Source organism: Hyla sarda, unplaced genomic scaffold, assembly GCF_029499605.1.
Source record: "Hyla sarda isolate aHylSar1 unplaced genomic scaffold, aHylSar1.hap1 scaffold_265, whole genome shotgun sequence".
NCBI lineage: Eukaryota > Metazoa > Chordata > Amphibia > Anura > Hylidae > Hyla > Hyla sarda.
In genome coordinates, this window is record NW_026609342.1 from 165,521 (window position 1) to 187,555 (window position 22,035).

Here is a 22,035-nt window from a genome sequence, read left to right on the forward strand (position 1 = left end):
ATCAAAGGTCCTCAGGCGGAGTGAGGTTACCCTGGCAGTGTCCAATTTCACACAGGCAAGATCCAAAAAGGTATGGCGGAACGTGTACGGGAAGTTTCTGGCGAATGTACACAGGGATCTTGCCTGGGCAATCGTCCACCAGTGCCTCCCTACTCGTGAGTTCCAGCACAGGCGAGGACTGGTGGCGAGAGCCAAGTGCCCGAGAGATGGCTGCGGAGTGGACGAAACGGTGCTGCACATATTTTGGAACTGCCCTTTTGCACGGGAGCTTTGGAGGAAGGTAGGCCCACTTTTGAAGTGGGCCTGCGGCCTAAAAGATTTTAATCACGAATGTGTCTTTTACGGTCTTTTTAACTGCCCCAATTTTAAACAGCAGATGATCTGCTGGATGATTATTAATTGTTTTAAAAATGCCATCTGGAAAGTTAGGAACATCTTACTTTTTAAACATGATTTTATTGATGTTAAAAACTGTATAAAGCTGGCCCTGAGTGAGATGTACATCTATTACCTAAGAGACAAGAAACAGTTGGGGGCCAGCGAGGCAGCATCCATGTGGTGTCTGCCTCTATGGAACGAAATAACAATATAATCAGGTTTTATGACATTTGTATAATGTTTTATCCTGCCATTTCTATTTTTTCTCCTTTTATTACTGGTTTTATTATTTGTATTTTAAAACTTTTGTGAACCTTTTATTATTTTGCATTTTAAATTCTGTATGGTTTCTTATTTATTCAATAAAATTTTGTTGAAACCTTATCTGTTCTTATCAGTTTAATATCTGATACGTCCCCTATCTGGGGACCATATATTAAATGGATTTTTGAGAACGGGGGCCGATTTCGAAGCTTGCTTCCGTCGCCCTATGCATTGACCCGATATGGCAGTATCTTCGGGTACAGTGCACCACCCCCTTACAGGGTTAAAAAGAAAGATTCCTACTTTCATTGCTACCTGCTTGCTGGCTAGCCAGCTAGCCAGCCCTGTGGGCCTTGCTGCTGCTGCAGCCAAAAAACAAAAGGTGGTGCTGCTGCTGCTGCTGCTTCTGCTGCTTCTGCTTCTGCTTGTGTCTGGCCGCTGTTGGAGCGTCCAGGCACAGGACTTCTGCTGCTGCTGACTAAATGGCCTCCTTAATTGGATCATTTGAGTAGCCAGCACACCTGTGCAGGTAGGGCATGACATGATAGGCAGCTGCCTTGATAGCGGGTGGGTGCTGAATGTTCCTAATTGACAAAATAAGATTAATGCTTATGAAGAAATATAAAATCTCATCCCTTCCCCAATATCGCGCCACACCCCTACCCCTTAATTCCCTGGTTGAACTTGATGGACATATGTCTTTTTTCGACCGTACTAACTATGTAACTATGTAACATAACATGGGGGGGGGGGGGGGTCTCCTGGCTGTTCACACAGGTGTGTCATTGCTGTACATTGACCATGCATTGCTTCTGTGGTATTGCAAAGGCAAAGACAAATGCTTCCAGCCATCCATTGCACTAATGGATTGGTCATCAGCTGGCTGTCTATGTCCCGCATCAATATAGACCAAAGTACAGAGGGTTAGGCTATGCTATTGTGCACCTACCTGATGCATCAGAAGGTGCGAGGCCCTTGCTAAATTCTGTGCACAGACTTTGAGATCTATACTTCAGACTGTATCTAAACCTGCTCCAACATGGACTGACATTCTGGCCTACTTTCAGCCGATGCGACTTGTCTGTCGCTGAACAGTCGCTTTTTATGTATTCAGCACCTATGTATAATGTTGTAAAAATGCTCTAGAAGCTAAAGTCGCAGAAATGTCACACATATTTGGCCTGCAACTTTCTGTGCGACAAATTCAGACAGGAAAAATCAGTATAAATCCTTAGAAAATTATCCCCCAGTGTCTCCATCTGCTGGCGGTATTGAATAAGCATTGCTGCACTGATGGGGTATGCATTAGACGAAAAAAAAGAAGAAAAAGAAGAATAATACGCCCAGAAAAGAGGCGAAAAGGAGAAAAACGTAAAAAAACGTGAAAAAAAAGTAAGAGGAAGAGAAGGGAAAAAAGGTGGAAATGGGTTTAAAAGTGATTTCGGCGGAGAAATATATATATATATATATATATATATATATATATATATATATATATATACGCGCACACACACACATATATATAAACGTATTCTCCGTTGAGATATTGCAGCCGCTGCTGTGTCCAGGCCCAGGAGCCTTAGCACTGTGCTGTGATGTCACTCAATACCACTGACATCACTAGGTGTAAACAACATCTCTCCTTTGCTGTGTATGTGACTATGGAGCTGTTTGGTGATGTCGTCTATTATGGCCTTCATAGAAGCAACAGGAGATTGTTGCATCCATCTAGAACCCTCAGAACTACAGTGCTATGATGTCACTCACTTCCACAGGCCTTGCAGAGTGTAAACAACAACAACCCAGCTTTGTTGTGTATGTAACCATAGGGATTTGTGATGTCACCTAGAACCTTCACAGCAGCGACAGCTTTATGAGGAGCATCAGCACTGCTCTGCCTGAGCAGAACCATCACCGCCATAGGTTGTCAAATAACCCGGGTTTAACCCACACAGGTAAGTCCAATGGGGTGCAGGCATGTCCTCTATGCTTACAGCTTCCCGTGGGTGTTGGTTTGATACCGTTTGGGGACAGCCAAGGAGGCATCTGCAGGCAACAAAGGTAGGTGTGTGCTTGTGTGTGTGTTTCCTATGCAGATCCTAAGCCCAGTGTCACATGCAAGTAGGAGGAGTAAGAAGGGTTCCTGGCAAATCCGGGTTATGGATTGCATTTAAAAAGGCCCCGTGGGAGTGCAATGGGCCCCTGTCTTGCTGCTTAGCAATAATGGTATGGGTTTAGGTTCTGCTGTGTGTACTGGTGGTTGACTGCCCCCCAGCCCAGAGTGTGCATGGAAAATTGTCTGGCAGCCTCCCTGACAGCAAGCAGTGATAGTGCCCATGAAGGGCACCTTGTTGGGCCCGCCCCTTTCACGGTTATCGCTTCTCGGCCTTTTGGCTAAGATCAAGTGTAGTATCTGTTCTTATCAGTTTAATATCTGATACGTCCCCTATCTGGGGACCATATATTAAATGGATTTTTGAGAACGGGGGCCGATTTCGAAGCTTGCTTCCGTCGCCCTATGCATTGACCCGATATGGCAGTATCTTCGGGTACAGTGCACCACCCCCTTACAGGGTTAAAAAGAAAGATTCCTACTTTCATTGCTACCTGCTTGCTGGCTAGCCAGCTAGCCAGCCCTGTGGGCCTTGCTGCTGCTGCAGCCAAAAAACAAAAGGTGGTGCTGCTGCTGCTTCTGCTTCTGCTTGTGTCTGGCCGCTGTTGGAGCGTCCAGGCACAGGACTTCTGCTGCTGCTGACTAAATGGCCTCCTTAATTGGATCATTTGAGTAGCCAGCACACCTGTGCAGGTAGGGCATGACATGATAGGCAGCTGCCTTGATAGCGGGTGGGTGCTGAATGTTCCTAATTGACAAAATAAGATTAATGCTTATGAAGAAATATAAAATCTCATCCCTTCCCCAATATCGCGCCACACCCCTACCCCTTAATTCCCTGGTTGAACTTGATGGACATATGTCTTTTTTCGACCGTACTAACTATGTAACTATGTAACATAACATGGGGGGGGGGGGGGGGGGTCTCCTGGCTGTTCACACAGGTGTGTCATTGCTGTACATTGACCATGCATTGCTTCTGTGGTATTGCAAAGGCAAAGACAAATGCTTCCAGCCATCCATTGCACTAATGGATTGGTCATCAGCTGGCTGTCTATGTCCCGCATCAATATAGACCAAAGTACAGAGGGTTAGGCTATGCTATTGTGCACCTACCTGATGCATCAGAAGGTGCGAGGCCCTTGCTAAATTCTGTGCACAGACTTTGAGATCTATACTTTAGACTGTATCTAAACCTGCTCCAACATGGACTGACATTCTGGCCTACTTTCAGCCGATGCGACTTGTCTGTCGCTGAACAGTCGCTTTTTATGTATTCAGCACCTATGTATAATGTTGTAAAAATGCTCTAGAAGCTAAAGTCGCAGAAATGTCACACATATTTGGCCTGCAACTTTCTGTGCGACAAATTCAGACAGGAAAAATCAGTATAAATCCTTAGAAAATTATCCCCCAGTGTCTCCATCTGCTGGCGGTATTGAATAAGCATTGCTGCACTGATGGGGTATGCATTAGACGAAAAAAAGAAGAAAAAGAAGAATAATACGCCCAGAAAAGAGGCGAAAAGGAGAAAAACGTAAAAAAACGTGAAAAAAAAGTAAGAGGAAGAGAAGGGAAAAAAAGGTGGAAATGGGTTTAAAAGTGATTTCGGCGGAGAAATATATATATATATATATATATATATATATATACGCGCACACACACACATATATATAAACGTATTCTCCGTTGAGATATTGCAGCCGCTGCTGTGTCCAGGCCCAGGAGCCTTAGCACTGTGCTGTGATGTCACTCAATACCACTGACATCACTAGGTGTAAACAACATCTCTCCTTTGCTGTGTATGTGACTATGGAGCTGTTTGGTGATGTCGTCTATTATGGCCTTCATAGAAGCAACAGGAGATTGTTGCATCCATCTAGAACCCTCAGAACTACAGTGCTATGATGTCACTCACTTCCACAGGCCTTGCAGAGTGTAAACAACAACAACCCAGCTTTGTTGTGTATGTAACCATAGGGATTTGTGATGTCACCTAGAACCTTCACAGCAGCGACAGCTTTATGAGGAGCATCAGCACTGCTCTGCCTGAGCAGAACCATCACCGCCATAGGTTGTCAAATAACCCGGGTTTAACCCACACAGGTAAGTCCAATGGGGTGCAGGCATGTCCTCTATGCTTACAGCTTCCCGTGGGTGTTGGTTTGATACCGTTTGGGGACAGCCAAGGAGGCATCTGCAGGCAACAAAGGTAGGTGTGTGCTTGTGTGTGTGTTTCCTATGCAGATCCTAAGCCCAGTGTCACATGCAAGTAGGAGGAGTAAGAAGGGTTCCTGGCAAATCCGGGTTATGGATTGCATTTAAAAAGGCCCCGTGGGAGTGCAATGGGCCCCTGTCTTGCTGCTTAGCAATAATGGTATGGGTTTAGGTTCTGCTGTGTGTACTGGTGGTTGACTGCCCCCCAGCCCAGAGTGTGCATGGAAAATTGTCTGGCAGCCTCCCTGACAGCAAGCAGTGATAGTGCCCATGAAGGGCACCTTGTTGGGCCCGCCCCTTTCACGGTTATCGCTTCTCGGCCTTTTGGCTAAGATCAAGTGTAGTATCTGTTCTTATCAGTTTAATATCTGATACGTCCCCTATCTGGGGACCATATATTAAATGGATTTTTGAGAACGGGGGCCGATTTCGAAGCTTGCTTCCGTCGCCCTATGCATTGACCCGATATGGCAGTATCTTCGGGTACAGTGCACCACCCCCTTACAGGGTTAAAAAGAAAGATTCCTACTTTCATTGCTACCTGCTTGCTGGCTAGCCAGCTAGCCAGCCCTGTGGGCCTTGCTGCTGCTGCAGCCAAAAAACAAAAGGTGGTGCTGCTTCTGCTTCTGCTTGTGTCTGGCCGCTGTTGGAGCGTCCAGGCACAGGACTTCTGCTGCTGCTGACTAAATGGCCTCCTTAATTGGATCATTTGAGTAGCCAGCACACCTGTGCAGGTAGGGCATGACATGATAGGCAGCTGCCTTGATAGCGGGTGGGTGCTGAATGTTCCTAATTGACAAAATAAGATTAATGCTTATGAAGAAATATAAAATCTCATCCCTTCCCCAATATCGTGCCACACCCCTACCCCTTAATTCCCTGGTTGAACTTGATGGACATATGTCTTTTTTCGACCGTACTAACTATGTAACTATGTAACATAACATGGGGGGGGGGGGGGTCTCCTGGCTGTTCACACAGGTGTGTCATTGCTGTACATTGACCATGCATTGCTTCTGTGGTATTGCAAAGGCAAAGACAAATGCTTCCAGCCATCCATTGCACTAATGGATTGGTCATCAGCTGGCTGTCTATGTCCCGCATCAATATAGACCAAAGTACAGAGGGTTAGGCTATGCTATTGTGCACCTACCTGATGCATCAGAAGGTGCGAGGCCCTTGCTAAATTCTGTGCACAGACTTTGAGATCTATACTTTAGACTGTATCTAAACCTGCTCCAACATGGACTGACATTCTGGCCTACTTTCAGCCGATGCGACTTGTCTGTCGCTGAACAGTCGCTTTTTATGTATTCAGCACCTATGTATAATGTTGTAAAAATGCTCTAGAAGCTAAAGTCGCAGAAATGTCACACATATTTGGCCTGCAACTTTCTGTGCGACAAATTCAGACAGGAAAAATCAGTATAAATCCTTAGAAAATTATCCCCCAGTGTCTCCATCTGCTGGCGGTATTGAATAAGCATTGCTGCACTGATGGGGTATGCATTAGACGAAAAAAAAGAAGAAAAAGAAGAATAATACGCCCAGAAAAGAGGCGAAAAGGAGAAAAACGTAAAAAAACGTGAAAAAAAAGTAAGAGGAAGAGAAGGGAAAAAAAGGTGGAAATGGGTTTAAAAGTGATTTCGGCAGAGAAATATATATATATATATATATATATATATATATATATATATATATACGCGCACACACACACATATATATAAACGTATTCTCCGTTGAGATATTGCAGCCGCTGCTGTGTCCAGGCCCAGGAGCCTTAGCACTGTGCTGTGATGTCACTCAATACCACTGACATCACTAGGTGTAAACAACATCTCTCCTTTGCTGTGTATGTGACTATGGAGCTGTTTGGTGATGTCGTCTATTATGGCCTTCATAGAAGCAACAGGAGATTGTTGCATCCATCTAGAACCCTCAGAACTACAGTGCTATGATGTCACTCACTTCCACAGGCCTTGCAGAGTGTAAACAACAACAACCCAGCTTTGTTGTGTATGTAACCATAGGGATTTGTGATGTCACCTAGAACCTTCACAGCAGCGACAGCTTTATGAGGAGCATCAGCACTGCTCTGCCTGAGCAGAACCATCACCGCCATAGGTTGTCAAATAACCCGGGTTTAACCCACACAGGTAAGTCCAATGGGGTGCAGGCATGTCCTCTATGCTTACAGCTTCCCGTGGGTGTTGGTTTGATACCGTTTGGGGACAGCCAAGGAGGCATCTGCAGGCAACAAAGGTAGGTGTGTGCTTGTGTGTGTGTTTCCTATGCAGATCCTAAGCCCAGTGTCACATGCAAGTAGGAGGAGTAAGAAGGGTTCCTGGCAAATCCGGGTTATGGATTGCATTTAAAAAGGCCCCGTGGGAGTGCAATGGGCCCCTGTCTTGCTGCTTAGCAATAATGGTATGGGTTTAGGTTCTGCTGTGTGTACTGGTGGTTGACTGCCCCCCAGCCCAGAGTGTGCATGGAAAATTGTCTGGCAGCCTCCCTGACAGCAAGCAGTGATAGTGCCCATGAAGGGCACCTTGTTGGGCCCGCCCCTTTCACGGTTATCGCTTCTCGGCCTTTTGGCTAAGATCAAGTGTAGTATCTGTTCTTATCAGTTTAATATCTGATACGTCCCCTATCTGGGGACCATATATTAAATGGATTTTTGAGAACGGGGGCCGATTTCGAAGCTTGCTTCCGTCGCCCTATGCATTGACCCGATATGGCAGTATCTTCGGGTACAGTGCACCACCCCCTTACAGGGTTAAAAAGAAAGATTCCTACTTTCATTGCTACCTGCTTGCTGGCTAGCCAGCTAGCCAGCCCTGTGGGCCTTGCTGCTGCTGCAGCCAAAAAACAAAAGGTGGTGCTGCTGCTGCTGCTTCTGCTTCTGCTTGTGTCTGGCCGCTGTTGGAGCGTCCAGGCACAGGACTTCTGCTGCTGCTGACTAAATGGCCTCCTTAATTGGATCATTTGAGTAGCCAGCACACCTGTGCAGGTAGGGCATGCCATGATAGGCAGCTGCCTTGATAGCGGGTGGGTGCTGAATGTTCCTAATTGACAAAATAAGATTAATGCTTATGAAGAAATATAAAATCTCATCCCTTCCCCAATATCGCGCCACACCCCTACCCCTTAATTCCCTGGTTGAACTTGATGGACATATGTCTTTTTTCGACCGTACTAACTATGTAACTATGTAACATAACATGGGGGGGGGGGGGGGGTCTCCTGGCTGTTCACACAGGTGTGTCATTGCTGTACATTGACCATGCATTGCTTCTGTGGTATTGCAAAGGCAAAGACAAATGCTTCCAGCCATCCATTGCACTAATGGATTGGTCATCAGCTGGCTGACTATGTCCCGCATCAATATAGACCAAAGTACAGAGGGTTAGGCTATGCTATTGTGCACCTACCTGATGCATCAGAAGGTGCGAGGCCCTTGCTAAATTCTGTGCACAGACTTTGAGATCTATACTTTAGACTGTATCTAAACCTGCTCCAACATGGACTGACATTCTGGCCTACTTTCAGCCGATGCGACTTGTCTGTCGCTGAACAGTCGCTTTTTATGTATTCAGCACCTATGTATAATGTTGTAAAAATGCTCTAGAAGCTAAAGTCGCAGAAATGTCACACATATTTGGCCTGCAACTTTCTGTGCGACAAATTCAGACAGGAAAAATCAGTATAAATCCTTAGAAAATTATCCCCCAGTGTCTCCATCTGCTGGCGGTATTGAATAAGCATTGCTGCACTGATGGGGTATGCATTAGACGAAAAAAAAGAAGAAAAAGAAGAATAATACGCCCAGAAAAGAGGCGAAAAGGAGAAAAACGTAAAAAAACGTGAAAAAAAAGTAAGAGGAAGAGAAGGGAAAAAAAGGTGGAAATGGGTTTAAAAGTGATTTCGGCGGAGAAATATATATATATATATATCTATATATATATATATATATATATATATATACGCGCACACACACACATATATATAAACGTATTCTCCGTTGAGATATTGCAGCCGCTGCTGTGTCCAGGCCCAGGAGCCTTAGCACTGTGCTGTGATGTCACTCAATACCACTGACATCACTAGGTGTAAACAACATCTCTCCTTTGCTGTGTATGTGACTATGGAGCTGTTTGGTGATGTCGTCTATTATGGCCTTCATAGAAGCAACAGGAGATTGTTGCATCCATCTAGAACCCTCAGAACTACAGTGCTATGATGTCACTCACTTCCACAGGCCTTGCAGAGTGTAAACAACAACAACCCAGCTTTGTTGTGTATGTAACCATAGGGATTTGTGATGTCACCTAGAACCTTCACAGCAGCGACAGCTTTATGAGGAGCATCAGCACTGCTCTGCCTGAGCAGAACCATCACCGCCATAGGTTGTCAAATAACCCGGGTTTAACCCACACAGGTAAGTCCAATGGGGTGCAGGCATGTCCTCTATGCTTACAGCTTCCCGTGGGTGTTGGTTTGATACCGTTTGGGGACAGCCAAGGAGGCATCTGCAGGCAACAAAGGTAGGTGTGTGCTTGTGTGTGTGTTTCCTATGCAGATCCTAAGCCCAGTGTCACATGCAAGTAGGAGGAGTAAGAAGGGTTCCTGGCAAATCCGGGTTATGGATAGCATTTAAAAAGGCCCCGCGGGAGTGCAATGGGCCCCTGTCTTGCTGCTTAGCAATAATGGTATGGGTTTAGGTTCTGCTGTGTGTACTGGTGGTTGACTGCCCCCCAGCCCAGAGTGTGCATGGAAAGTTGTCTGGCAGCCTCCCTGACAGCAAGCAGTGATAGTGCCCATGAAGGGCACCTTGTTGGGCCCGCCCCTTTCACGGTTATCGCTTCTCGGCCTTTTGGCTAAGATCAAGTGTAGTATCTGTTCTTATCAGTTTAATATCTGATACGTCCCCTATCTGGGGACCATATATTAAATGGATTTTTGAGAACGGGGGCCGATTTCGAAGCTTGCTTCCGTCGCCCTATGCATTGACCCGATATGGCAGTATCTTCGGGTACAGTGCACCACCCCCTTACAGGGTTAAAAAGAAAGATTCCTACTTTCATTGCTACCTGCTTGCTGGCTAGCCAGCTAGCCAGCCCTGTGGGCCTTGCTGCTGCTGCAGCCAAAAAACAAAAGGTGGTGCTGCTGCTGCTTCTGCTGCTTCTGCTTCTGCTTGTGTCTGGCCGCTGTTGGAGCGTCCAGGCACAGGACTTCTGCTGCTGCTGACTAAATGGCCTCCTTAATTGGATCATTTGAGTAGCCAGCACACCTGTGCAGGTAGGGCATGACATGATAGGCAGCAGCCTTGATAGCGGGTGGGTGCTGAATGTTCCTAATTGACAAAATAAGATTAATGCTTATGAAGAAATATAAAATCTCATCCCTTCCCCAATATCGCGCCACACCCCTACCCCTTAATTCCCTGGTTGAACTTGATGGACATATGTCTTTTTTCGACCGTACTAACTATGTAACTATGTAACATAACATGGGGGGGGGGGGGGTCTCCTGGCTGTTCACACAGGTGTGTCATTGCTGTACATTGACCATGCATTGCTTCTGTGGTATTGCAAAGGCAAAGACAAATGCTTCCAGCCATCCATTGCACTAATGGATTGGTCATCAGCTGGCTGTCTATGTCCCGCATCAATATAGACCAAAGTACAGAGGGTTAGGCTATGCTATTGTGCACCTACCTGATGCATCAGAAGGTGCGAGGCCCTTGCTAAATTCTGTGCACAGACTTTGAGATCTATACTTTAGACTGTATCTAAACCTGCTCCAACATGGACTGACATTCTGGCCTACTTTCAGCCGATGCGACTTGTCTGTCGCTGAACAGTCGCTTTTTATGTATTCAGCACCTATGTATAATGTTGTAAAAATGCTCTAGAAGCTAAAGTCGCAGAAATGTCACACATATTTGGCCTGCAACTTTCTGTGCGACAAATTCAGACAGGAAAAATCAGTATAAATCCTTAGAAAATTATCCCCCAGTGTCTCCATCTGCTGGCGGTATTGAATAAGCATTGCTGCACTGATGGGGTATGCATTAGATGAAAAAAAAGAAGAAAAAGAAGAATAATACGCCCAGAAAAGAGGCGAAAAGGAGAAAAACGTAAAAAAACGTGAAAAAAAAGTAAGAGGAAGAGAAGGGAAAAAAAGGTGGAAATGGGTTTAAAAGTGATTTCGGCGGAGAAATATATATATATATATATATATATATATATATATATATATACGCGCACACACACACATATATATAAACGTATTCTCCGTTGAGATATTGCAGCCGCTGCTGTGTCCAGGCCCAGGAGCCTTAGCACTGTGCTGTGATGTCACTCAATACCACTGACATCACTAGGTGTAAACAACATCTCTCCTTTGCTGTGTATGTGACTATGGAGCTGTTTGGTGATGTCGTCTATTATGGCCTTCATAGAAGCAACAGGAGATTGTTGCATCCATCTAGAACCCTCAGAACTACAGTGCTATGATGTCACTCACTTCCACAGGCCTTGCAGAGTGTAAACAACAACAACCCAGCTTTGTTGTGTATGTAACCATAGGGATTTGTGATGTCACCTAGAACCTTCACAGCAGCGACAGCTTTATGAGGAGCATCAGCACTGCTCTGCCTGAGCAGAACCATCACCGCCATAGGTTGTCAAATAACCCGGGTTTAACCCACACAGGTAAGTCCAATGGGGTGCAGGCATGTCCTCTATGCTTACAGCTTCCCGTGGGTGTTGGTTTGATACCGTTTGGGGACAGCCAAGGAGGCATCTGCAGGCAACAAAGGTAGGTGTGTGCTTGTGTGTGTTTCCTATGCAGATCCTAAGCCCAGTGTCACATGCAAGTAGGAGGAGTAAGAAGGGTTCCTGGCAAATCCGGGTTATGGATTGCATTTAAAAAGGCCCCGTGGGAGTGCAATGGGCCCCTGTCTTGCTGCTTAGCAATAATGGTATGGGTTTAGGTTCTGCTGTGTGTACTGGTGGTTGACTGCCCCCCAGCCCAGAGTGTGCATGGAAAATTGTCTGGCAGCCTCCCTGACAGCAAGCAGTGATAGTGCCCATGAAGGGCACCTTGTTGGGCCCGCCCCTTTCACGGTTATCGCTTCTCGGCCTTTTGGCTAAGATCAAGTGTAGTATCTGTTCTTATCAGTTTAATATCTGATACGTCCCCTATCTGGGGACCATATATTAAATGGATTTTTGAGAACGGGGGCCGATTTCGAAGCTTGCTTCCGTCGCCCTATGCATTGACCCGATATGGCAGTATCTTCGGGTACAGTGCACCACCCCCTTACAGGGTTAAAAAGAAAGATTCCTACTTTCAATGCTACCTGCTTGCTGGCTAGCCAGCTAGCCAGCCCTGTGGGCCTTGCTGCTGCTGCAGCCAAAAAACAAAAGGTGGTGCTGCTGCTGCTTCTGCTGCTTCTGCTTCTGCTTGTGTCTGGCCGCTGTTGGAGCGTCCAGGCACAGGACTTCTGCTGCTGCTGACTAAATGGCCTCCTTAATTGGATCATTTGAGTAGCCAGCACACCTGTGCAGGTAGGGCATGACATGATAGGCAGCTGCCTTGATAGCGGGTGGGTGCTGAATGTTCCTAATTGACAAAATAAGATTAATGCTTATGAAGAAATATAAAATCTCATCCCTTCCCCAATATTGCGCCACACCCCTACCCCTTAATTCCCTGGTTGAACTTGATGGACATATGTCTTTTTTCGACCGTACTAACTATGTAACTATGTAACATAACATGGGGGGGGGGGGGGGTCTCCTGGCTGTTCACACAGGTGTGTCATTGCTGTACATTGACCATGCATTGCTTCTGTGGTATTGCAAAGGCAAAGACAAATGCTTCCAGCCATCCATTGCACTAATGGATTGGTCATCAGCTGGCTGTCTATGTCCCGCATCAATATAGACCAAAGTACAGAGGGTTAGGCTATGCTATTGTGCACCTACCTGATGCATCAGAAGGTGCGAGGCCCTTGCTAAATTCTGTGCACAGACTTTGAGATCTATACTTTAGACTGTATCTAAACCTGCTCCAACATGGACTGACATTCTGGCCTACTTTCAGCCGATGCGACTTGTCTGTCGCTGAACAGTCGCTTTTTATGTATTCAGCACCTATTTATAATGTTGTAAAAATTCTCTAGAAGCTAAAGTCGCAGAAATGTCACACATATTTGGCCTGCAACTTTCTGTGCGACAAATTCAGACAGGAAAAATCAGTATAAATCCTTAGAAAATTATCCCCCAGTGTCTCCATCTGCTGGCGGTATTGAATAAGCATTGCTGCACTGATGGGGTATGCATTAGACGAAAAAAAAGAAGAAAAAGAAGAATAATACGCCCAGAAAAGAGGCAAAAAGGAGAAAAACGTAAAAAAACGTGAAAAAAAAGTAAGAGGAAGAGAAGGGAAAAAAAGGTGGAAATGGGTTTAAAAGTGATTTCGGCGGAGAAATATATATATATATATATATATATATATATATATATATATATATATACGCGCACACACACACATATATATAAACGTATTCTCCGTTGAGATATTGCAGCCGCTGCTGTGTCCAGGCCCAGGAGCCTTAGCACTGTGCTGTGATGTCACTCAATACCACTGACATCACTAGGTGTAAACAACATCTCTCCTTTGCTGTGTATGTGACTATGGAGCTGTTTGGTGATGTCGTCTATTATGGCCTTCATAGAAGCAACAGGAGATTGTTGCATCCATCTAGAACCCTCAGAACTACAGTGCTATGATGTCACTCACTTCCACAGGCCTTGCAGAGTGTAAACAACAACAACCCAGCTTTGTTGTGTATGTAACCATAGGGATTTGTGATGTCACCTAGAACCTTCACAGCAGCGACAGCTTTATGAGGAGCATCAGCACTGCTCTGCCTGAGCAGAACCATCACCGCCATAGGTTGTCAAATAACCCGGGTTTAACCCACACAGGTAAGTCCAATGGGGTGCAGGCATGTCCTCTATGCTTACAGCTTCCCGTGGGTGTTGGTTTGATACCGTTTGGGGACAGCCAAGGAGGCATCTGCAGGCAACAAAGGTAGGTGTGTGCTTGTGTGTGTGTTTCCTATGCAGATCCTAAGCCCAGTGTCACATGCAAGTAGGAGGAGTAAGAAGGGTTCCTGGCAAATCCGGGTTATGGATTGCATTTAAAAAGGCCCCGTGGGAGTGCAATGGGCCCCTGTCTTGCTGCTTAGCAATAATGGTATGGGTTTAGGTTCTGCTGTGTGTACTGGTGGTTGACTGCCCCCCAGCCCAGAGTGTGCATGGAAAATTGTCTGGCAGCCTCCCTGACAGCAAGCAGTGATAGTGCCCATGAAGGGCACCTTGTTGGGCCCGCCCCTTTCACGGTTATCGCTTCTCGGCCTTTTGGCTAAGATCAAGTGTAGTATCTGTTCTTATCAGTTTAATATCTGATACGTCCCCTATCTGGGGACCATATATTAAATGGATTTTTGAGAACGGGGGCCGATTTCGAAGCTTGCTTCCGTCGCCCTATGCATTGACCCGATATGGCAGTATCTTCGGGTACAGTGCACCACCCCCTTACAGGGTTAAAAAGAAAGATTCCTACTTTCATTGCTACCTGCTTGCTGGCTAGCCAGCTAGCCAGCCCTGTGGGCCTTGCTGCTGCTGCAGCCAAAAAACAAAAGGTGGTGCTGCTGCTGCTGCTTCTGCTGCTTCTGCTTCTGCTTGTGTCTGGCCGCTGTTGGAGCGTCCAGGCACAGGACTTCTGCTGCTGCTGACTAAATGGCCTCCTTAATTGGATCATTTGAGTAGCCAGCACACCTGTGCAGGTAGGGCATGACATGATAGGCAGCTGCCTTGATAGCGGGTGGGTGCTGAATGTTCCTAATTGACAAAATAAGATTAATGCTTATGAAGAAATATAAAATCTCATCCCTTCCCCAATATCGCGCCACACCCCTACCCCTTAATTCCCTGGTTGAACTTGATGGACATATGTCTTTTTTCGACCGTACTAACTATGTAACTATGTAACATAACATGGGGGGGGGGGGGGGTCTCCTGGCTGTTCACACAGGTGTGTCATTGCTGTACATTGACCATGCATTGCTTCTGTGGTATTGCAAAGGCAAATACAAATGCTTCCAGCCATCCATTGCACTAATGGATTGGTCATCAGCTGGCTGTCTATGTCCCGCATCAATATAGACCAAAGTACAGAGGGTTAGGCTATGCTATTGTGCACCTACCTGATGCATCAGAAGGTGCGAGGCCCTTGCTAAATTCTGTGCACAGACTTTGAGATCTATACTTTAGACTGTATCTAAACCTGCTCCAACATGGACTGACATTCTGGCCTACTTTCAGCCGATGCGACTTGTCTGTCGCTGAACAGTCGCTTTTTATGTATTCAGCACCTATGTATAATGTTGTAAAAATGCTCTAGAAGCTAAAGTCGCAGAAATGTCACACATATTTGGCCTGCAACTTTCTGTGCGACAAATTCAGACAGGAAAAATCAGTATAAATCCTTAGAAAATTATCCCCCAGTGTCTCCATCTGCTGGCGGTATTGAATAAGCATTGCTGCACTGATGGGGTATGCATTAGACGAAAAAAAAGAAGAAAAAGAAGAATAATACGCCCAGAAAAGAGGCGAAAAGGAGAAAAACGTAAAAAAACGTGAAAAAAAAGTAAGAGGAAGAGAAGGGAAAAAAAGGTGGAAATGGGTTTAAAAGTGATTTTGGCGGAGAAATATATATATATATATATATATATATATATATATATATATATATATATATACGCGCACACACACACATATATATAAACGTATTCTCCGTTGAGATATTGCAGCCGCTGCTGTGTCCAGGCCCAGGAGCCTTAGCACTGTGCTGTGATGTCACTCAATACCACTGACATCACTAGGTGTAAACAACATCTCTCCTTTGCTGTGTATGTGACTATGGAGCTGTTTGGTGATGTCGTCTATTATGGCCTTCATAGAAGCAACAGGAGATTGTTGCATCCATCTAGAACCCTCAGAACTACAGTGCTATGATGTCACTCACTTCCACAGGCCTTGCAGAGTGTAAACAACAACAACCCAGCTTTGTTGTGTATGTAACCATAGGGATTTGTGATGTCACCTAGAACCTTCACAGCAGCGACAGCTTTATGAGGAGCATCAGCACTGCTCTGCCTGAGCAGAACCATCACCGCCATAGGTTGTCAAATAACCCGGGTTTAACCCACACAGGTAAGTCCAATGGGGTGCAGGCATGTCCTCTATGCTTACAGCTTCCCGTGGGTGTTGGTTTGATACCGTTTGGGGACAGCCAAGGAGGCATCTGCAGGCAACAAAGGTAGGTGTGTGCTTGTGTGTGTGTTTCCTATGCAGATCCTAAGCCCAGTGTCACATGCAAGTAGGAGGAGTAAGAAGGGTTCCTGGCAAATCCGGGTTATGGATTGCATTTAAAAAGGCCCCGTGGGAGTGCAATGGGCCCCTGTCTTGCTGCTTAGCAATAATGGTATGGGTTTAGGTTCTGCTGTGTGTACTGGTGGTTGACTGCCCCCCAGCCCAGAGTGTGCATGGAAAATTGTCTGGCAGCCTCCCTGACAGCAAGCAGTGATAGTGCCCATGAAGGGCACCTTGTTGGGCCCGCCCCTTTCACGGTTATCGCTTCTCGGCCTTTTGGCTAAGATCAAGTGTAGTATCTGTTCTTATCAGTTTAATATCTGATACGTCCCCTATCTGGGGACCATATATTAAATGGATTTTTGAGAACGGGGGCCGATTTCGAAGCTTGCTTCCGTCGCCCTATGCATTGACCCGATATGGCAGTATCTTCGGGTACAGTGCACCACCCCCTTACAGGGTTAAAAAGAAAGATTCCTACTTTCATTGCTACCTGCTTGCTGGCTAGCCAGCTAGCCAGCCCTGTGGGCCTTGCTGCTGCTGCAGCCAAAAAACAAAAGGTGGTGCTGCTGCTGCTTCTGCTGCTTCTGCTTCTGCTTGTGTCTGGCCGCTGTTGGAGCGTCCAGGCACAGGACTTCTGCTGCTGCTGACTAAATGGCCTCCTTAATTGGATCATTTGAGTAGCCAGCACACCTGTGCAGGTAGGGCATGACATGATAGGCAGCTGCCTTGATAGCGGGTGGGTGCTGAATGTTCCTAATTGACAAAATAAGATTAATGCTTATGAAGAAATATAAAATCTCATCCCTTCCCCAATATCGCGCCACACCCCTACCCCTTAATTCCCTGGTTGAACTTGATGGACATATGTCTTTTTTCGACCGTACTAACTATGTAACTATGTAACATAACATGGGGGGGGGGGGGGGGGTGTCTCCTGGCTGTTCACACAGGTGTGTCATTGCTGTACATTGACCATGCATTGCTTCTGTGGTATTGCAAAGGCAAAGACAAATGCTTCCAGCCATCCATTGCACTAATGGATTGGTCATCAGCTGGCTGTCTATGTCCCGCATCAATATAGACCAAAGTACAGAGGGTTAGGCTATGCTATTGTGCACCTACCTGATGCATCAGAAGGTGCGAGGCCCTTGCTAAATTCTGTGCACAGACTTTGAGATCTATACTTTAGACTGTATCTAAACCTGCTCCAACATGGACTGACATTCTGGCCTACTTTCAGCCGATGCGACTTGTCTGTCGCTGAACAGTCGCTTTTTATGTATTCAGCACCTATGTATAATGTTGTAAAAATGCTCTAGAAGCTAAAGTCGCAGAAATGTCACACATATTTGGCCTGCAACTTTCTGTGCGACAAATTCAGACAGGAAAAATCAGTATAAATCCTTAGAAAATTATCCCCCAGTGTCTCCATCTGCTGGCGGTATTGAATAAGCATTGCTGCACTGATGGGGTATGCATTAGACGAAAAAAAAGAAGAAAAAGAAGAATAATACGCCCAGAAAAGAGGCGAAAAGGAGAAAAACGTAAAAAAACGTGAAAAAAAAGTAAGAGGAAGAGAAGGGAAAAAAAGGTGGAAATGGGTTTAAAAGTGATTTTGGCGGAGAAATATATATATATATATATATATATATATATATATATATATATATATATATATATATATACGCGCACACACACACATATATATAAACGTATTCTCCGTTGAGATATTGCAGCCGCTGCTGTGTCCAGGCCCAGGAGCCTTAGCACTGTGCTGTGATGTCACTCAATACCACTGACATCACTAGGTGTAAACAACATCTCTCCTTTGCTGTGTATGTGACTATGGAGCTGTTTGGTGATGTCGTCTATTATGGCCTTCATAGAAGCAACAGGAGATTGTTGCATCCATCTAGAACCCTCAGAACTACAGTGCTATGATGTCACTCACTTCCACAGGCCTTGCAGAGTGTAAACAACAACAACCCAGCTTTGTTGTGTATGTAACCATAGGGATTTGTGATGTCACCTAGAACCTTCACAGCAGCGACAGCTTTATGAGGAGCATCAGCACTGCTCTGCCTGAGCAGAACCATCACCGCCATAGGTTGTCAAATAACCCGGGTTTAACCCACACAGGTAAGTCCAATGGGGTGCAGGCATGTCCTCTATGCTTACAGCTTCCCGTGGGTGTTGGTTTGATACCGTTTGGGGACAGCCAAGGAGGCATCTGCAGGCAACAAAGGTAGGTGTGTGCTTGTGTGTGTGTTTCCTATGCAGATCCTAAGCCCAGTGTCACATGCAAGTAGGAGGAGTAAGAAGGGTTCCTGGCAAATCCGGGTTATGGATTGCATTTAAAAAGGCCCCGTGGGAGTGCAATGGGCCCCTGTCTTGCTGCTTAGCAATAATGGTATGGGTTTAGGTTCTGCTGTGTGTACTGGTGGTTGACTGCCCCCCAGCCCAGAGTGTGCATGGAAAATTGTCTGGCAGCCTCCCTGACAGCAAGCAGTGATAGTGCCCATGAAGGGCACCTTGTTGGGCCCGCCCCTTTCACGGTTATCGCTTCTCGGCCTTTTGGCTAAGATCAAGTGTAGTATCTGTTCTTATCAGTTTAATATCTGATACGTCCCCTATCTGGGGACCATATATTAAATGGATTTTTGAGAACGGGGGCCGATTTCGAAGCTTGCTTCCGTCGCCCTATGCATTGACCCGATATGGCAGTATCTTCGGGTACAGTGCACCACCCCCTTACAGGGTTAAAAAGAAAGATTCCTACTTTCATTGCTACCTGCTTGCTGGCTAGCCAGCTAGCCAGCCCTGTGGGCCTTGCTGCTGCTGCAGCCAAAAAACAAAAGGTGGTGCTGCTGCTGCTTCTGCTGCTTCTGCTTCTGCTTGTGTCTGGCCGCTGTTGGAGCGTCCAGGCACAGGACTTCTGCTGCTGCTGACTAAATGGCCTCCTTAATTGGATCATTTGAGTAGCCAGCACACCTGTGCAGGTAGGGCATGACATGATAGGCAGCTGCCTTGATAGCGGGTGGGTGCTGAATGTTCCTAATTGACAAAATAAGATTAATGCTTATGAAGAAATATAAAATCTCATCCCTTCCCCAATATCGCGCCACACCCCTACCCCTTAATTCCCTGGTTGAACTTGATGGACATATGTCTTTTTTCGACCGTACTAACTATGTAACTATGTAACATAACATGGGGGGGGGGGGGGGTGTCTCCTGGCTGTTCACACAGGTGTGTCATTGCTGTACATTGACCATGCATTGCTTCTGTGGTATTGCAAAGGCAAAGACAAATGCTTCCAGCCATCCATTGCACTAATGGATTGGTCATCAGCTGGCTGTCTATGTCCCGCATCAATATAGACCAAAGTACAGAGGGTTAGGCTATGCTATTGTGCACCTACCTGATGCATCAGAAGGTGCGAGGCCCTTGCTAAATTCTGTGCACAGACTTTGAGATCTATACTTTAGACTGTATCTAAACCTGCTCCAACATGGACTGACATTCTGGCCTACTTTCAGCCGATGCGACTTGTCTGTCGCTGAACAGTCGCTTTTTATGTATTCAGCACCTATGTATAATGTTGTAAAAATGCTCTAGAAGCTAAAGTCGCAGAAATGTCACACATATTTGGCCTGCAACTTTCTGTGCGACAAATTCAGACAGGAAAAATCAGTATAAATCCTTAGAAAATTATCCCCCAGTGTCTCCATCTGCTGGCGGTATTGAATAAGCATTGCTGCACTGATGGGGTATGCATTAGACGAAATAAAAAGAAGAAAAAGAAGAATAATACGCCCAGAAAAGAGGCGAAAAGGAGAAAAACGTAAAAAAACGTGAAAAAAAAGTAAGAGGAAGAGAAGGGAAAAAAAGGTGGAAATGGGTTTAAAAGTGATTTCGGCGGAGAAATATATATATATATATATATATATATATATATATATATATATATATGCGCACACACACACATATATATAAACGTATTCTCCGTTGAGATATTGCAGCCGCTGCTGTGTCCAGGCCCAGGAGCCTTAGCACTGTGCTGTGATGTCACTCAATACCACTGACATCACTAGGTGTAAACAACATCTCTCCTTTGCTGTGTATGTGACTATGGAGCTGTTTGGTGATGTCGTCTATTATGGCCTTCATAGAAGCAACAGGAGATTGTTGCATCCATCTAGAACCCTCAGAACTACAGTGCTATGATGTCACTCACTTCCACAGGCCTTGCAGAGTGTAAACAACAACAACCCAGCTTTGTTGTGTATGTAACCATAGGGATTTGTGATGTCACCTAGAACCTTCACAGCAGCGACAGCTTTATGAGGAGCATCAGCACTGCTCTGCCTGAGCAGAACCATCACCGCCATAGGTTGTCAAATAACCCGGGTTTAACCCACACAGGTAAGTCCAATGGGGTGCAGGCATGTCCTCTATGCTTACAGCTTCCCGTGGGTGTTGGTTTGATACCGTTTGGGGACAGCCAAGGAGGCATCTGCAGGCAACAAAGGTAGGTGTGTGCTTGTGTGTGTGTTTCCTATGCAGATCCTAAGCCCAGTGTCACATGCAAGTAGGAGGAGTAAGAAGGGTTCCTGGCAAATCCGGGTTATGGATTGCATTTAAAAAGGCCCCGTGGGAGTGCAATGGGCCCCTGTCTTGCTGCTTAGCAATAATGGTATGGGTTTAGGTTCTGCTGTGTGTACTGGTGGTTGACTGCCCCCCAGCCCAGAGTGTGCATGGAAAATTGTCTGGCAGCCTCCCTGACAGCAAGCAGTGATAGTGCCCATGAAGGGCACCTTGTTGGGCCCGCCCCTTTCACGGTTATCGCTTCTCGGCCTTTTGGCTAAGATCAAGTGTAGTATCTGTTCTTATCAGTTTAATATCTGATACGTCCCCTATCTGGGGACCATATATTAAATGGATTTTTGAGAACGGGGGCCGATTTCGAAGCTTGCTTCCGTCGCCCTATGCATTGACCCGATATGGCAGTATCTTCGGGTACAGTGCACCACCCCCTTACAGGGTTAAAAAGAAAGATTCCTACTTTCATTGCTACCTGCTTGCTGGCTAGCCAGCTAGCCAGCCCTGTGGGCCTTGCTGCTGCTGCAGCCAAAAAACAAAAGGTGGTGCTGCTGCTGCTTCTGCTGCTTCTGCTTCTGCTTGTGTCTGGCCGCTGTTGGAGCGTCCAGGCACAGGACTTCTGCTGCTGCTGACTAAATGGCCTCCTTAATTGGATCATTTGAGTAGCCAGCACACCTGTGCAGGTAGGGCATGACATGATAGGCAGCTGCCTTGATAGCGGGTGGGTGCTGAATGTTCCTAATTGACAAAATAAGATTAATGCTTATGAAGAAATATAAAATCTCATCCCTTCCCCAATATCGCGCCACACCCCTACCCCTTAATTCCCTGGTTGAACTTGATGGACATATGTCTTTTTTCGACCGTACTAACTATGTAACTCTGTAACATAAGATGGGGGGGGGGGGGGGCGGGTCTCCTGGCTGTTCACACAGGTGTGTCATTGCTGTACATTGACCATGCATTGCTTCTGTGGTATTGCAAAGGCAAAGACAAATGCTTCCAGCC

General features: G+C 45.9%; 10 non-coding genes across 10 annotated transcripts; all 10 read left to right on the forward strand.

Moving 5' to 3' along the window:
* The first annotated feature begins 729 nt into the window (after positions 1 to 729).
* On the forward strand, positions 730 to 915 carry LOC130324543 (U2 spliceosomal RNA). Its single transcript, XR_008869532.1, has one exon. It is a non-coding gene; the product is annotated as a U2 spliceosomal RNA (small nuclear RNA).
* A 2,101-nt stretch (positions 916 to 3,016) lies between these two features.
* Positions 3,017 to 3,207, forward strand: LOC130324605 (U2 spliceosomal RNA). Its single transcript, XR_008869578.1, has one exon. It is a non-coding gene; the product is annotated as a U2 spliceosomal RNA (small nuclear RNA).
* Positions 3,208 to 5,280: 2,073 nt separating this feature from the next.
* On the forward strand, positions 5,281 to 5,471 carry LOC130324606 (U2 spliceosomal RNA). The gene has a single exon (XR_008869579.1). It is a non-coding gene; the product is annotated as a U2 spliceosomal RNA (small nuclear RNA).
* Positions 5,472 to 7,547: 2,076 nt separating this feature from the next.
* LOC130324607 (U2 spliceosomal RNA) lies at positions 7,548 to 7,738 on the forward strand. The gene has a single exon (XR_008869580.1). It is a non-coding gene; the product is annotated as a U2 spliceosomal RNA (small nuclear RNA).
* Positions 7,739 to 9,829: 2,091 nt separating this feature from the next.
* On the forward strand, positions 9,830 to 10,020 carry LOC130324609 (U2 spliceosomal RNA). The gene has a single exon (XR_008869581.1). It is a non-coding gene; the product is annotated as a U2 spliceosomal RNA (small nuclear RNA).
* A 2,085-nt stretch (positions 10,021 to 12,105) lies between these two features.
* On the forward strand, positions 12,106 to 12,296 carry LOC130324610 (U2 spliceosomal RNA). The gene has a single exon (XR_008869582.1). It is a non-coding gene; the product is annotated as a U2 spliceosomal RNA (small nuclear RNA).
* A 2,094-nt stretch (positions 12,297 to 14,390) lies between these two features.
* On the forward strand, positions 14,391 to 14,581 carry LOC130324438 (U2 spliceosomal RNA). The gene has a single exon (XR_008869437.1). It is a non-coding gene; the product is annotated as a U2 spliceosomal RNA (small nuclear RNA).
* A 2,101-nt stretch (positions 14,582 to 16,682) lies between these two features.
* Positions 16,683 to 16,873, forward strand: LOC130324439 (U2 spliceosomal RNA). Its single transcript, XR_008869438.1, has one exon. It is a non-coding gene; the product is annotated as a U2 spliceosomal RNA (small nuclear RNA).
* Positions 16,874 to 18,983: 2,110 nt separating this feature from the next.
* Positions 18,984 to 19,174, forward strand: LOC130324440 (U2 spliceosomal RNA). Its single transcript, XR_008869439.1, has one exon. It is a non-coding gene; the product is annotated as a U2 spliceosomal RNA (small nuclear RNA).
* Positions 19,175 to 21,269: 2,095 nt separating this feature from the next.
* On the forward strand, positions 21,270 to 21,460 carry LOC130324441 (U2 spliceosomal RNA). Its single transcript, XR_008869440.1, has one exon. It is a non-coding gene; the product is annotated as a U2 spliceosomal RNA (small nuclear RNA).
* The last annotated feature ends 575 nt before the right edge of the window (positions 21,461 to 22,035 follow it).